This window comes from Rattus norvegicus, chromosome 3, assembly GCF_036323735.1.
Source record: "Rattus norvegicus strain BN/NHsdMcwi chromosome 3, GRCr8, whole genome shotgun sequence".
Classification (NCBI taxonomy): Eukaryota; Metazoa; Chordata; class Mammalia; order Rodentia; family Muridae; genus Rattus; species Rattus norvegicus.
This window is the reverse complement of record NC_086021.1, coordinates 101793079-101807154: the sequence shown is the minus strand read 5'-3', so window position 1 is coordinate 101807154 and position 14076 is coordinate 101793079. Positions and strand designations below refer to the sequence as shown.

Sequence of the window (14076 nt, the reverse complement as noted above, 5' to 3'; positions counted from 1 at the left end):
TTGCTAGTGGAACAGTTGCTGAGCATAAGTTTTATTAAAATATAACTTAAAGTAGTCTTAGTGCTAAATATTCAAAATAACCATTTCTGTATTATTTTACTGCTGTTTTTACTGTATCTGTTCTCCTGAGATCATGTCTATTGTACTAGGGTAGAATTTATGAGATCACTGTAATATTGGACATACCATCCAATTCCATTCCATTTATTTGAAATTGGTGAACTGAGATAAAACATGAACATTATTCATGAAGCAAAAATTGACAAATATTTTAAATCAGGGAATGATTTATTATTTTGATAATGGTCTAACCTTAAGAAAATGGTGGAAAATATCACTACTGTAATGAACAACCACAGTGATTTGTGAAAGTTGATGACAGGTTCTATTGTCTTTACATTATTGTAATAGTTATGACATAATTTGTAAACTTCTTTGAAAGCTAAACTCACACGTATCATGTAGCCCACAAACTTTACTACTGAACATTTATCCCAGATATGTTCTCACAAAACGCTGAACATTTATCACTAGTTAATTCTTCATTACTCAAATCTTTTTTTTATTAAATTGAGTATTTCATATTTACATTTCGAATGTTTTTCCTTTCCCGGTTTCCGGGCAAACATCCCCCTGATCCCTCCCCCTCCCCTTCTTTATGGGTGTTCCCCTCCTCACCCTCCCCCCATTGCCACCCTCCCCCCAACAATCATGTTCTCTGGGGGGTTCAGTCTTAGCAGGACCCAGGGCTTCCCCTTCCACTGGTGCTCTTACTAGGATATTCATTGCTACCTGTAAGCTCAGAGTCCAGGGTCAGTCCATGTATAGTCTTTAGGTAGTAGCTTAGTCCCTGGAAGCTCTGGTTGCTTGGCATTGTTGTTCATAAGGGGTCTCGAGCCCCTTCGAGCTCTTCCAGTTCTTTCTCTGATTCCTTCAATGGGGGTCCTATTCTCAGTTCAGTGGTTTGCTGCTGGCATTCGCCTCTGTATTTGCTGTATTCTGGCTGTGTCTCTCAGGAGAGATCTACATCTGGCTCCTGTCGGCCTGCACTTTTTTGCTTCATCCATCTTGTCTAATTGGGTGGCTGTATATGTATGGGCCACATGTGGGGCAGGCTCTGAATGGGTGTTCCTTCTGTCTCTGTTTTAATCTTTGCCTCTCTATTCCCTGCCAAGGGTATTCTTGTTCCCCCTTTTAAAGGAGTGAAGCATTCACATTTTGATCATCTGTCTTGAGTTTCATGTGTTCTATGCATCTAGGGTAATTCAAGCATTTGGGCTAAGAGCCACTTATCAATGAGTGCATACCATGTGTGTTTTTCTGTGATTGGGTTACCTCACTCAGGATGATATTTTCCAGTTCCAACCATTTGTCTATGAATTTCATAAAGGCATTGTTTTTGATAGCTGAGTAATATTCCATTGTGTAGATGTACCATATTTTCGGTATCCATTCCTCTGTTGAAAGGCAGCTGGGTTCTTTCCAGCTTCTGGCTATTATAAATAAGGCTGCGATGAACATAGTGGAGCACGGGTTTTTTTATATGTTGGGGCATCTTTTGGGTATATGCACAAGAGAGGTATAGCTGGATCCTCAGGTAGTTCAATGTCCAATTTTCTGAGGATCCTCCAGACTGATTTCCAGAATGGTTTTACCAGTCTGCAATCCCACCAACAATGGAGGAGTGTTCCTCTTTCTCCACATCCTCGCCAGCATTTGTTGTCACCTGAGTTTTTGATCTTAGCCATTCTCACTGGTGTGAGGTGAAATCTCAGGGTTGTTTTGATTTGCATTTCCCTTATGACTAAAGATGTTGAACATTTCTTTAGGTGTTTCTCAGCCATTCGACATTCCTCAGCTGTGAATTCTTTGTTCAGTTCTGAACCCCATTTTTAATAGGGTTATTTGTCTCCCTGCGGTCTAACTTCTTGAGTTCTTTGTATATTTTGGATATAAGCCCTCTATATGTTGTAGGATTGGTAAAGATCTTTTCCCAATCTGTTGGTTGCCGTTTTGTCCTAACCACAGTGTCCTTTGCCTTACAGAAGCTTTGCAGTTTTATGAGATCCCATTTGTCGATTCTTGATCTTAGAGCATAAGCCATTGGTGTTTTGTTCAGGAAATTTTTTCCAGTGCCCATGTGTTCGAGATGCTTCCCCACTTTTTCTTCTATTAGTTTGAGTGTATCTGGTTTGATGTGGAGGTCCTTGATCCACTTGGACTTAAGTTTGTACAGGGGGATAAGCATGGATCGATCTGCATTCTTCTACATGTTGACCTCCAATTGAACCAGCACTATTTGCTGAAAATGCTATCTTTTTTCCATTGAATGGTTTTGGCTCCTTTGTCAAAAATCAAGTGCCCATAGGTGTGTGGGTTCATTTCTGGGTCTTCAATTCTGTTCCATTGTTCTATCTGTCTGTCTCTGTATCAATACCATGCAGTTTTTATCACTATTGCTCTGTAATATTGCTTGAGTTCAGAGATAGTGATTCCCCCTGAAGTCCTTTTATTGTTGAGAATAGTTTTAGCTATCCTGGGTTTTTTGTTATTCCAGATGAATATGCAAATTGTTCTGTCTAACTCTTTGAAGAATTGGATTGGTATTTTGATGGGGATTGCATTGAATCTGTAGATCGCTTTTGGTAAAATGGCTATTTTTACTATATTAATCCTGCCAATCCATGAGCATGGGAGATCTTTCCATCTTCTGAGGTCTTCAATTTCTTTCTTCAGAGTCTTGATGTTTTTTTTAATTTATTTTTTTATTAACTTGAGTACTTCTTATGTACATTTCGAGTGTTATTCCCTTTCATGGTTCCTGGGCAAACATCCCCCTAATCTCTCCCCCTCCCCTTCTTTATGGGTGTTCCCCTACCCACCCTCCCCCCATTGCCGCCCTCCCCCCCACAGTCTAGTTCACTGGGGGTTCAGTCTTAGCAGGACCGAGGGCTTCCCCTTCCACTGGTGCTCTTACTAGGATATTCATTGCTTCCTATGAGGTCAGAATCCAGGGTCAGTCCATGTATAGTCTTTAGGTAGTGGCTTAGTCCCTGGAATCTCTGGTTGCTTGGCTTTGTTTTTCATAAGGGGTCTCGAGCCCCTTCGAGCTCTTCCAGTTCTTTCTCTGATTCCTTCAATGGGGGTCCTATTCTCAATTCAGTGGTTTGCTGCTGGCAATCGCCTCTGTATTTGCTGTACTCTTATTGTACAGATCTTTTACTTGCTTGGTTAAAGTCACACCGAGGTACTTTATATTGTTTGGATCTATTATGAAGGGTGTCATTTCCCTAATTTTTTTCTCGGCTTGTTTCTCTTTTGTGTAGAGGAAGGCTACTGATTTACTTGAGTTAATTTTATACCCAGCCACTTTGCTGAAGTTGTTTATCAGCTTTAGTAGTTCTCTGGTGGAACTTTTGGGATCACTTAAATATACTATCATATCATCTGCAAATAGTGATATTTTGACTTCTTCTTTTCCGATCTGTATCCCCTTGACCTCTTTTTGTTGTCTGATTGCTCTGGCTAGAACTTCAAAAACTATGTTGAATAAGTAGGGAGAGAGTGGGCAGCCTTGTCTAGTCCCTGATTTTAGTGGGATTGCTTCAAGTTTCTCTCCATTTAGTTTAATGTTAGCAACTGGTTTGCTGTATATGGCTTTTACTAAGTTTAGGTATGGGCCTTGAATTCCTATTCTTTCCAGGACTTTTATCATGTAGGGGTGTTGAATTTTGTCGAATGCCTTCTCAGCATCTAATGAAATGATCATGTGGTTTTGTTCTTTCAGTTTGTTTATATAATGAATCACGTTGATGGTTTTCCATATATTAAACCATCCCTGCATGCCTGGGATGAAGCCTACTTGATCATGGTGGATAATTGTTTTGATGTGCTCTTGGATTCGGTTTGCAAGAATTTTATTGAGTATTTTTATGTCAATATTCATAAGGGAAATTGGTCTGAAGTTCTCTTTCTTTGTTGTGTCTTTGTGTGGTTTAGTTATAAGAGTAATTGTGGCTTCATAGAAGGAATTTGGTAGTGCTCCATCTGTCTCAATTTTGTGGAATAGTTTGGATAGTATTGGTATGAGGTCTTCTATGAAGGTCTGATAGAATTCTGCACTAAACCCGTCTGGACCTGAGCTCTTTTTGGTTGGGAGACCTTTAATGACTGCTTCTATTTCCTTAGGAGTTATGGGGTTGTTTAATTGGTTTATCTGTTCCTGATTTAATTTCGGTACCTGGTATCTGTCTAGGAAATTGTCCATTTCCTGCAGATTTTCGAGTTTTGTTGAATATAGTCTTTTATAGTAAGATCTGATGATTTTTTAAATTTCCTCTGAATCTGTGGTTATGTCTCCCTTTTCATTTCAGATTTTGTTAATTTGGAAACACTCTCTATGTCCTCTTGTTAGTCTGGCTTAGGGTTTATCTATCTTGTTGATTTTCTCAAAGAACTGACTTTTGGTTCTGTTGATTCTTTCTATGGTCCTTCTTGTTTCTACTTGGCTAATTTCAGCTCTGAGTTTGATTATTTACTGCCTTCTACTCCTCCTGGGTGTATTTGCTTCTTTATGTTCTAGAGCTTTTGGGTGTGCTGTCAAGCTGCTGACATATGCTCTCTCCTGTTCCTTTTTGCAGGCACTCAGAGCTATGAGTTTCCCTCTTAGCCCAGCTTTCATTGTGTCCCATAAGTTTGAGTATGTTGTACCTTCATTTTCATTAAATTCTAAGAAGTCTTTAATTTCTTTCTTTATTTCTTCCTTGAACAGGTTATCGTTGAGTAGAGCATTGTTCAACTTCCACGTATATGTGGGCGTTCTTCCCTTATTGTTATTGAAGACCAGCTTTAGACCGTGGTGGTCCGATAGCACGCATGGGATTATTTGTATCTTTCTGTACCTGTTGAGGCCCGTTTTTTGACCAATTATATGGTCAATTTTGGAGAAAGCACCATGAGGAGCTGAGAAGAAGGTATATCCTTTTGCTTTAGGATAGAATGTTCTATAAATATCTGTTAAGTCCATTTGGTTCATGACTTCTCTTAGTCTGTCTACGTCTCTGTTTAATTTCTTTTTCCATGATCTGTCCATTGATGAGAGTGGGGTGTTGAAATCTCCTACTATTATTGTGTGAGGTGCAATGTGTGTTTTGAGCTTTAGAAGTTTTCTTTTACGTATGTAGGTGCCCTTGTATTTGGGGCATAGATATTTAGGATTGAGAGTTCATCTTGGTGGATTTTTCCTTTGATGAATATGATGTGTCCTTCGTTATCTTTTTTGATGACTTTTAGTTGAATATTGATTTTATTTGATATTAGAATGGCTACTCCAGCTTGCTTCTTCCGACCATTTGCTTGGAAAGTTGATTTCCAGCCTCTCACTCTGAGGTAGTGTCTGTCTTTGTCTCTGAGGTGTGTTTCCTGTAGGCAGCAGAAGGCAGGGTCCTCGTTGCGTATCCAATTTGTTAATCTATGTCTTTCTATTGGGGAGTTGAGACTATTGATGTTGAGAGTTATTAAGCATAGTGATTTTGCTTCCTGATATATTCATATTTGGATGTGAGGTTATGTTTGTGTGCTTTTCCTCTCTTTGTTATGTTGCCAAGACGATTAGTTTCTTGCTTTTTCTGGGGGGTAGCTTGCCTCCTTATGTTGGACTTTACCATTTATTATCCTTTGTAGTGCTGTTATTTGTAGAAAGATATTGTGTAAATTTGGTTTTGTCATGAAATATCTTGGTTTCTCCATCTATGTTAATTGAGAGTTGCAGGATATAGTTACCTGGGCTGGCATTTGTGTTCTCTTAGGGTCTGTATGACATCAGTCCAGGATCTTCTGTCTTTCATAGTCTCTGGCGAGAAGTCTGGTGTGATTCTGATAGGTCTGCCTTTATATGTTACTTGACCTTTTCCCTTACTGCTTTTAATATTCTTTCTTTATTTTGTGCATTTGGTGTTTTGACTATTATGTGACGGGAGGTGTTTCTTTTCTGGTCCAATCTATTTGGAGTTCTGTAGGCTTCTTGTATGCCTATGGGTATCTCTTTTTTTAGGTTAGGGAAGTTTTCTTCTATGATTTTGTTGAAGATATTTACTGGTCCTTTGAGCTGGGAGTCTTCACTCTCTTCTATACCTATTATCCTTAAGTTTGATCTTCTCATTGAGTCTTGGATTTCCTGTATGTTTTGGACCAGTAGATTTTTCTGCTTTACATTATCTTTGACTGTTGAGTCGATGATTTCTATGGAATCTTCTGCTCCTGAGATTCTCTCTTCTATCTCTTGTACTCTGTTGGTGATGATTGTATCTACGGCTCCTTGTCTATTCCTTTGGTTTTCTATATCCAGGGTTGTTTCCATGTGTTCTTTCTTGATTGCTTTTATTTCCATTTTTAATTCCTTCAATTTTTTGATTGTGTTTTCCTGGAATTCTTTCAGGGATTTTTGTGATTCCTCTCTATAATCTTCTACTTGCTTATTTATGTTTTCCTTGAATTCTTTCAGGGATTTTTGTGATTCCTCTCTGTAGGCTTCTACTTGTTTATTGATGTTTTCCTGTGTTTCTCTAAGGGAGTTATTCATGTCTTTCTTGAAGTCCTCCAGCATCATGATCAAATATGATTTTGAAACTAGATCTTGCTTTTCTGGTGTGTTTGGATATTTCGTGTTTGCTTTGGTGGGAGAATTGGGCTCCGATGATGCCATGTAGTCTTGGTTTCTGTTGCTTGGGTTCCTGCGCTTGCCTCTCGCCATCAGATTATCTCTAGTGTTACTTTGTTCTGCTATTTCTGACAGTGGCTAGACTGTCCTATAAGCCTGTGTGTCAGGAGTGCTGTAGACCTGTTTTCCGGTTTCTTTCAGCCAATTATGGGGAAGGGTGTTCTGCTTTCGGTCGTGTAGCTTTTCCTATCTACAGGTCTTCAGCTGTTCCTGTGGGCCTGTGTCTTGAGTTCACCAGGCAGGTTGCTTGGAGCTGGAAGGTTTGTCTTACCTGTAGTCCCAAGGCTCAAGTTTGCTCGTGGGGTGTTGCTTATGAGCTCTCCGTGGCGGCAGCAACCAGGAAGATCTGTGCTGTCCTTTCTGGGAGCTTCCGTGCACCAGGGTTCCAGATGGCGTTTGGTGTTTTCCTCTGGGGTCAGAGATGTGGGCCAAGTGTAGTCTCTTCTGGTTTCCCAGGCGTATCTGCCTCTCTGAAGTTTTAGCTCTCCCTCCCACGGGTTTGGCTGCAAGGAACTGTTTATCTGGTCAGTCCCTTCAGGTTCCGGTGGTGTCTCAATGCAGCGGCTTTCCTGCTCCTGTGCCCTTATCCAATGGAACCCAGAGGCCGTATACAGTTTCCTCTTGGGCCAGGGATGTGGGCAGGTGTGGGCAGTCTTGGTGGTCTCTTCCGCTCTGCAGTCTCAGGAGTGCCCACCTGTCTCGGAGGTGAGCTCTCTCTCCCCATTACTCAAATCTTAAAGCATCCTAACGGTTCTTCCAGTGGGTGAATGACTGAACCAACTGTCTAACACCACCACTACAGAATATTACATAACAAACTAGTAGAATATTCAAAAACTACAGGATCCTCCAGAGAATGATGATGGATGAATGAAAAGTCAAGAGTACAGTGCCATGCTTTACAAGGATACATGCTCCACTATGTTCATAGCAGCCTTATTTATAATAGGCAGAAGCTGAAAATAACCCATATGTCCTTTGATAGAGGAAAGAATACAGAAAATGTGGTACATTTACACAATGGGCTACTACTCAGCCATTAAAAACAATGACTTCATGAAATTCACAGGCAAATGGATCGAACTAGAAAATATCCTGAGTGAAGTAACACAGTCACAAAAGAACACACATGGTATGTACTCCCTGATAAGTGGATATTAGGAAAAAACTCTTGGAATACCTATAATACAACCCACAGACCATATGAAGTTCAAGAGGAAGGAAGACCAAAGTTTGGGTGTCTCAGTCCTACTTAGAAGGGGGTACAAAATATTCAATCACATGAGGTAAAGAGTAGGAGGGACTTAGGAGGAAGACAGGAGGTGTAGAGGATAAAAGGGGGCAGGATTAAATATGGAAGGAGACAGGGGAGGTAAAACAGAGGGTCAGAAAAATGAACAGAACAGTGTGGCAATGTGGGATAGTGAAATGGGGAGTAGCAACCTGCAAGTGCCAGATGCCAGGAAAGCAAGAATCTCCCAGGACCCAATGGGGATGAAATTAGCTGAAATGTCCAACAAAGGAGAGAACCTGTAGAGACCATATCCAGAGGTTAGGCATGGCCCTCAGCTGAGAGATGGGACCACCCACCTCTCTCAAAATTTTAACTCTAAATTGCTCCTGTCTAAAGGAAATGCAGGGACAAAGAGTAGAGCAGAGACTGCCCCACCTGGGGATCCATCCAATATGCAGACACCAAACTCACTATTGCTGTTGCCAAGAAGTGCTTGCTGACAGGAGCCTGATATGATGTGTCCTGAGAGACTGTTTCAGAGCCTTACCTATACAGATGCAGATGCTTGCAGCCAACTATCTGGCTGAACACAGGGACTATAATAAGAGTTAGGGGAAGGACTGAAGGATTTGAAGGGGTTTGAAACAACAATAAGAACAACAATATCAGCCAACCACACCCCCCCCACCCAGGGCTCCCAGGGATTATATCACCAACCAAAGAGTATACATGGAGAGGCTCATAGCTCCAGCTACATATGTAGCAGAGGATGGTCTTATCTGGCATCAATGGGAGAAAGACACTTGGTCCTATGAAGGCTTGTTGCCCTAGTATAGGGGAATGCTAGGATGGTGAGGTGGGAGTGGATGTGTGGGTGGGGGAGCACCTTCATAAAAGCAAGGGGGGTAGAATAGGGGTTTTTTGGAGGGGAAACTGGGAAATGTGCATAAATGGAATAGCCAATAAATCTATTTTTTTAAAAATTAGCAAATATAGGTTTGGGTGAGTGACTAGAACCTTAAGTTTGGATGAATGAATATGTAGGCATGGGAGAATGTCACTGTGGCTTTGAAGGAGAACAAGTAGATCACTGTGGTGATGGAGGTAGTCTGCATCTACTGTATCAATGCTAACATGGCTGTGATGTTGAGCAAAACAATTGTATGATATTGTCACAGAAACTAGATGAGAGGCATGAAATCACACATAATTTCTAATATTTATAGACAATATTCAAGTATATTAAACATGACATGTTAAAAATGTCTCAAAGCCTAAGTCTGAATTTATGCCCAGAAGTGTATGTAGGTAACGCAGAGGCCAGAAAGGGCTACAGAATTGCTCAGAGCTGGAGTTACATGTATTAAATAGGTATTCAGATCTACACTCTGGTCAGAATAATTGCTCAGCAAGAACTCTTAAGTTCTGTGCTATCTACTAATGGCAAATATATTGAAAAAGAAATAAGAACGAAAGCACATTCTCAATAACGACAAAAATATTTGTCTGGAAATAAATCAGACCATGACAACAAAAGACCATAGCAGTGGAAACTGAGATACTGAAGAAAGAAAAGGAGGACATAGGAAAAAAGACCACAAGCTAATATGTAAGTACAAAAGAACAAGTGTAGTAAAACAATCTGGAGACAAAAATGTACTTTAGCAGGTACTACCTACCGCTTTCATACAGAGTGTGAAAAAGTGTTATGGTACAAACATGGACAAGGACCTACCTAGGTATGAGTCCATACAACTATAGATACCTAGCTCCTGACAAAGATTCCAAAAATATTCAATGGAGAAAAGATGACATCATCAGGACATGGGAAGAAGGAAAGTGGATTTCTCCATGCAGAAAAATGAAACTTGATCCTTATTTCTCATACATTCACTTCCCACAGAGCAGCTTACAGCTGTCTGTAGTCTGGCTCCAAGGGATCTGATCCTCTCTTCTGGCATCCTCAGGTGCCAAGACAAATGTGTTACATAAATAAACATGTATGCCAGGACACATATACATATAAAATAAATAAGTCTGAAAATATTACAAGTGTCTCAGTAGTTAAGGCTGTTTCCATAAAGTTTAATTCCAAAACAATTTAGGATCTCACAAAAGACCTGCTACCTTGAAACAATTAGAGAAAATCATAGGTTAAGTTTGCTTCAATTTTTAAGCATAAACAGTTTCTGAGTAAGACTTTCACAGCACAAAAAAATAACATCAACAATAGGCACATTGGATCTTAGGAAATTAAAATTCTTCCTTACCACATGTTATTATAAATTGAATAAAAATGCATAGCACAAATGAGGGAAACTATTATCCAGCTACACATCTGATAGTAGATTAGTATCTGGAATAAAAAAAATAGTTCAAAAACAAAAACATCAAGAAGGTCAACAACCCAATTTAAATGGGCTACAAAGCTGAACAGAAAGGTATCAAAATAAGAAATACAAATGGCTAGTGAACACTTTAAAAAGTGTTCAATATCCTTAGCCATCAGGGAAATGCAGGTTAAAAGACTTTCTGAATTCTCTGTCACCCAAGTAAGAATGGCCATCATCAGGAAAACGGATACCAACCAAATGCTGTCATAGATGTGGTAGAAGGGAGGACTCTTATACAGTTTTGATGGAATTGTAATCTTGAGCAGCATCTCTGGAAACCAATCTGAGGGGGCAGTTTAAAAAAAATCTATAAATAAAACAATCATATTCCTTGGTATACTGGGTATATACTCAAAGGACTTTGTATCTTATTACATAGACACTTGTTCACCAATGTGTACCGCTAATCTATTCATAATAACTGGAAAATGAAATCAACATTGATATCCATTAACTGATGTATGACTAAAAACATATAAAACATATACATAATAGAATTTTATTTGGCTGAAAAGAAAAAATGAAATCACGATGCTCACAGAAATAAAAGGATGGAGGTTGGAAAACTTAACTGCATGGGTCAATTCAGATCCAAAAAGACAATCAGGGTATACATTTCTCTTATATGTGTATCCTAGCTTCAAATCTTTTGTGTTTGCCATGGTGTATAAGTAGAAGTCAGGAAACTAGAAAGGGTCCATGGGAAACAAGATGTCTGACCAGAGGGAGGATACAACAATATAGGTACAAGGGAGAGTAGAGACGGGGTATAATGAAGTAGAAAGATAAATTTAGGGTATAAAAGTGAGCACTAGCCAAATGAAGGGTGCCTAAAAGAGCCATGTGAAAACCTACTATTTGGCAATTAAATTAAAAAAACATAATTGGAGAGTACATGCGATATGAAAAAAGTGGGGGCAAAAACCATAGGTTAAAGATTTAAATGGTGACAAAGGTAAGGGCAGGGGAGAGGAAACTAAAGATGCTTTTAAAAGCCTATGTAAACCTATGAGTTTGGAAATTAATTAAAAATACAATTATTTTAATATAAAGTTATCTGACTAGCAGTCTTCTGAATGGATAAACAATGCTTCTGTCAAAGTGCATGGGCTATTAAATACAAATTCAGTGCAAGGTAAGAGATACATCCTTGCAATGTATTGGTCAAGGAGTCCCTATCAAACCACCAGAATGACAGAAACTAATTTCATTGTTCTTAGTTTCCCACAAGAACTAGACAATAAGAATCCACACATTTCGCTTGTAGAACATAAAAAAATGAATGTCATGGCGACCAGGAAACGTTTTTCTTGTTTACTATTTCATAATGCCACACAGTTCTGTGTAGGCTGCTAAGGGAGAGAAGGCATCACTTGTCTTGCCAAGTGCTGGACTCTGCAAACTGAAATCCTAATATGCTAGACCTGATGTGCCCCTGGATCACTAGTGGCATAACTTTCTAGGAGCAACCAAGTGCATTCTGATTTGATGTGAGGTCTGGTTCATAGGAGATAGTTCATGCTTTAAAAATTGATTTAGTATAAACTTAGTTAAAAGTCCCTCATTTGGGAGGTCAAGCACAGTAGGGGGAGGGGAGGAAGCTACTATTGGTGTTACACTCACGATTGTTTATCAAATTGCCTCCAAATCATTTATGCGTATAGCCATATATTTTCTGAGCCTTGTTCAGAGAAGCTTCTTTTCCCAGTGAGATTCATAACTGGTCAAAGTGCTGAAACTAAGTCACTGTAGTCTTAATAAGACATGTATATCAATGACTCAGTGTAGCTTCAAGGTCCAGGGAACATTAGAGAAAAGGGAATCAGAAGTATTATAGTAGCCTAAGACTAAAGAGGAATGCTGTGAAATGTCTTCTGTAGAAGACATGGGCAAATCAGTCAAAATTCTAGCAGGGATGTTGAAATGGCTCATAAGACCCAATCTGAAGCAAATGGACAGTTGATGGATGCTAAGACAGGGAGTGACATCTTTGTTCAAGGGTGTTGCCAAAGGTATGCTGCCCATTCTCCCATCGATGCATCTACATCCATGTGCATATAGGCCACAATACATGAAATCTATGATATACATAAACACAAAGAAAGAAAACTGAGCAATGATATGATCAAAATCCATTAAATGCATGTATTAAATTCTCAAAGTATAAATAAAAAACATGTTTTAGTTTGCTTCTTTGCTGTCGTGGTGAAAACTTTGACCAAAAACAAGATGGAGAGGAAAGAGTTTGTTTGGTTTAAATATCCTAGTCATGGTCCAGATGAAACTAAGAAAGGAAATGAAGCAGAGCAGAACCTTGGGGGCAAGAACTGAAGCAAAGGCCATGGAGGAACACTGCTTACTGCCTTGTTATCTCTAGTTTGCTCTCTCTTTTTATACAGCCACCTGCCTAGAGTAGCATTGTCCATAGTGGGCTGGGCCTCCCTACATCAACCCTTATCAAGGAAAGACTCTTACAGATTTGTCTACAGTTCAATCTAATCTACCTCACTCCTCAATTGACATTTCTCCTTCCCAGACAACATTAGCTTGTATCAGATGACAATAACAGCAAGTAAGCAAAGATCTGTTTTTCAAAAGACATGGATATTTTATGAATAACTCAATTGTATTTTGATCATTTCTTTTTTATTGATTATATTATTTATTTATATCCCAAATTTTGTCCCTATCCTGGTCCCCGCCCCCAGAGTTCTTTGCCCCAATGCCACCTCCCATGAGAAGGTGTCACCCACCCTGTGATATCCCCCTTCTCTTGGGCATCAAGTCTCTACAGGATTAGGTGCATCCTCTCCTACTGAGGCCAGACAAGGCAGTCATCTGCTACATATGTGCCAGTGGAGGGCCTCAGACCAACCCATGTTTGCTCTTTGGTTAGTGGTCTTTTGCCTAAGGAAACCTATCAGAGAATGATAAAATTTCAATAAACAGCTACAACAGAGCCCCTTATTCAAAGGATGGAGATATTAGTTATGTAATTTGTTAATTGAATGTCTATTTTTGCATTAAATTTCTCCAAAAATACTCTTTTTAAAAAAATATGGAATACTTCACGAATTTGCGTGTCATCCTTGCGCAGGGGCCATGCTAATCTTCTGTGTATCTAATTTTAGTATATGTGCTGCTGAAGTGAGCACCAAAAATACTCTTAAAATATCAATGAGGTGGGAATTTAGACAAGGCCCAGCAGGACTGCCCATCACTAGCCTGTGGTTTCTAGGCCTAGCCTAATAGAGCCTAAGGGATAATATCTTCTGAAAGGTGAAAGATTGACAATGCTCTACTTGTTGGAGTTTGAGATAGAATATTGCCTGGAATATTCACATGTGGCCTCTGCATGTGACCTATCTCCATGATTGTCTCCATTTCTTTATTGTTTGTATTTCCATCTTTAGGTCTTGAACCATTTTATTCAATTCCTTCACCTGTTTGATTGCATTTTCCTGTATTTCTTTAAGGGATTTATTAGTTTCATCATTAAGGGTCTCTACCTGTTTGCCTATGTTTTCCGTATATCTTTAAGGGAATTATATCCTCCTTAAAGGCCTTTATCATCTTAATGAGATGGGATATTAGGTAGAATCTTGCTCTTCAGTTGTATTAGGGTATTCAAGGCTTGGTGTAGTAGTAGAACTTGGTTCTGGTGGTGTCAAGTTACATTGGCTTCTGTTGATTATGTTCTTGTACTGGTTATCCTTGATGTTAACTAACAT

General features: G+C 39.4%; 1 non-coding gene across 1 annotated transcript; it reads right to left on the bottom strand.

Moving 5' to 3' along the window:
• Nucleotides 1-13397: 13397 nt before the first annotated feature.
• Nucleotides 13398-13500, bottom strand: Rnu6-841 (RNA, U6 small nuclear 841). The gene has a single exon (XR_005503000.1). It is a non-coding gene; the product is annotated as a U6 spliceosomal RNA (small nuclear RNA).
• Between the last annotated feature and the right edge of the window lie 576 nt (nt 13501-14076).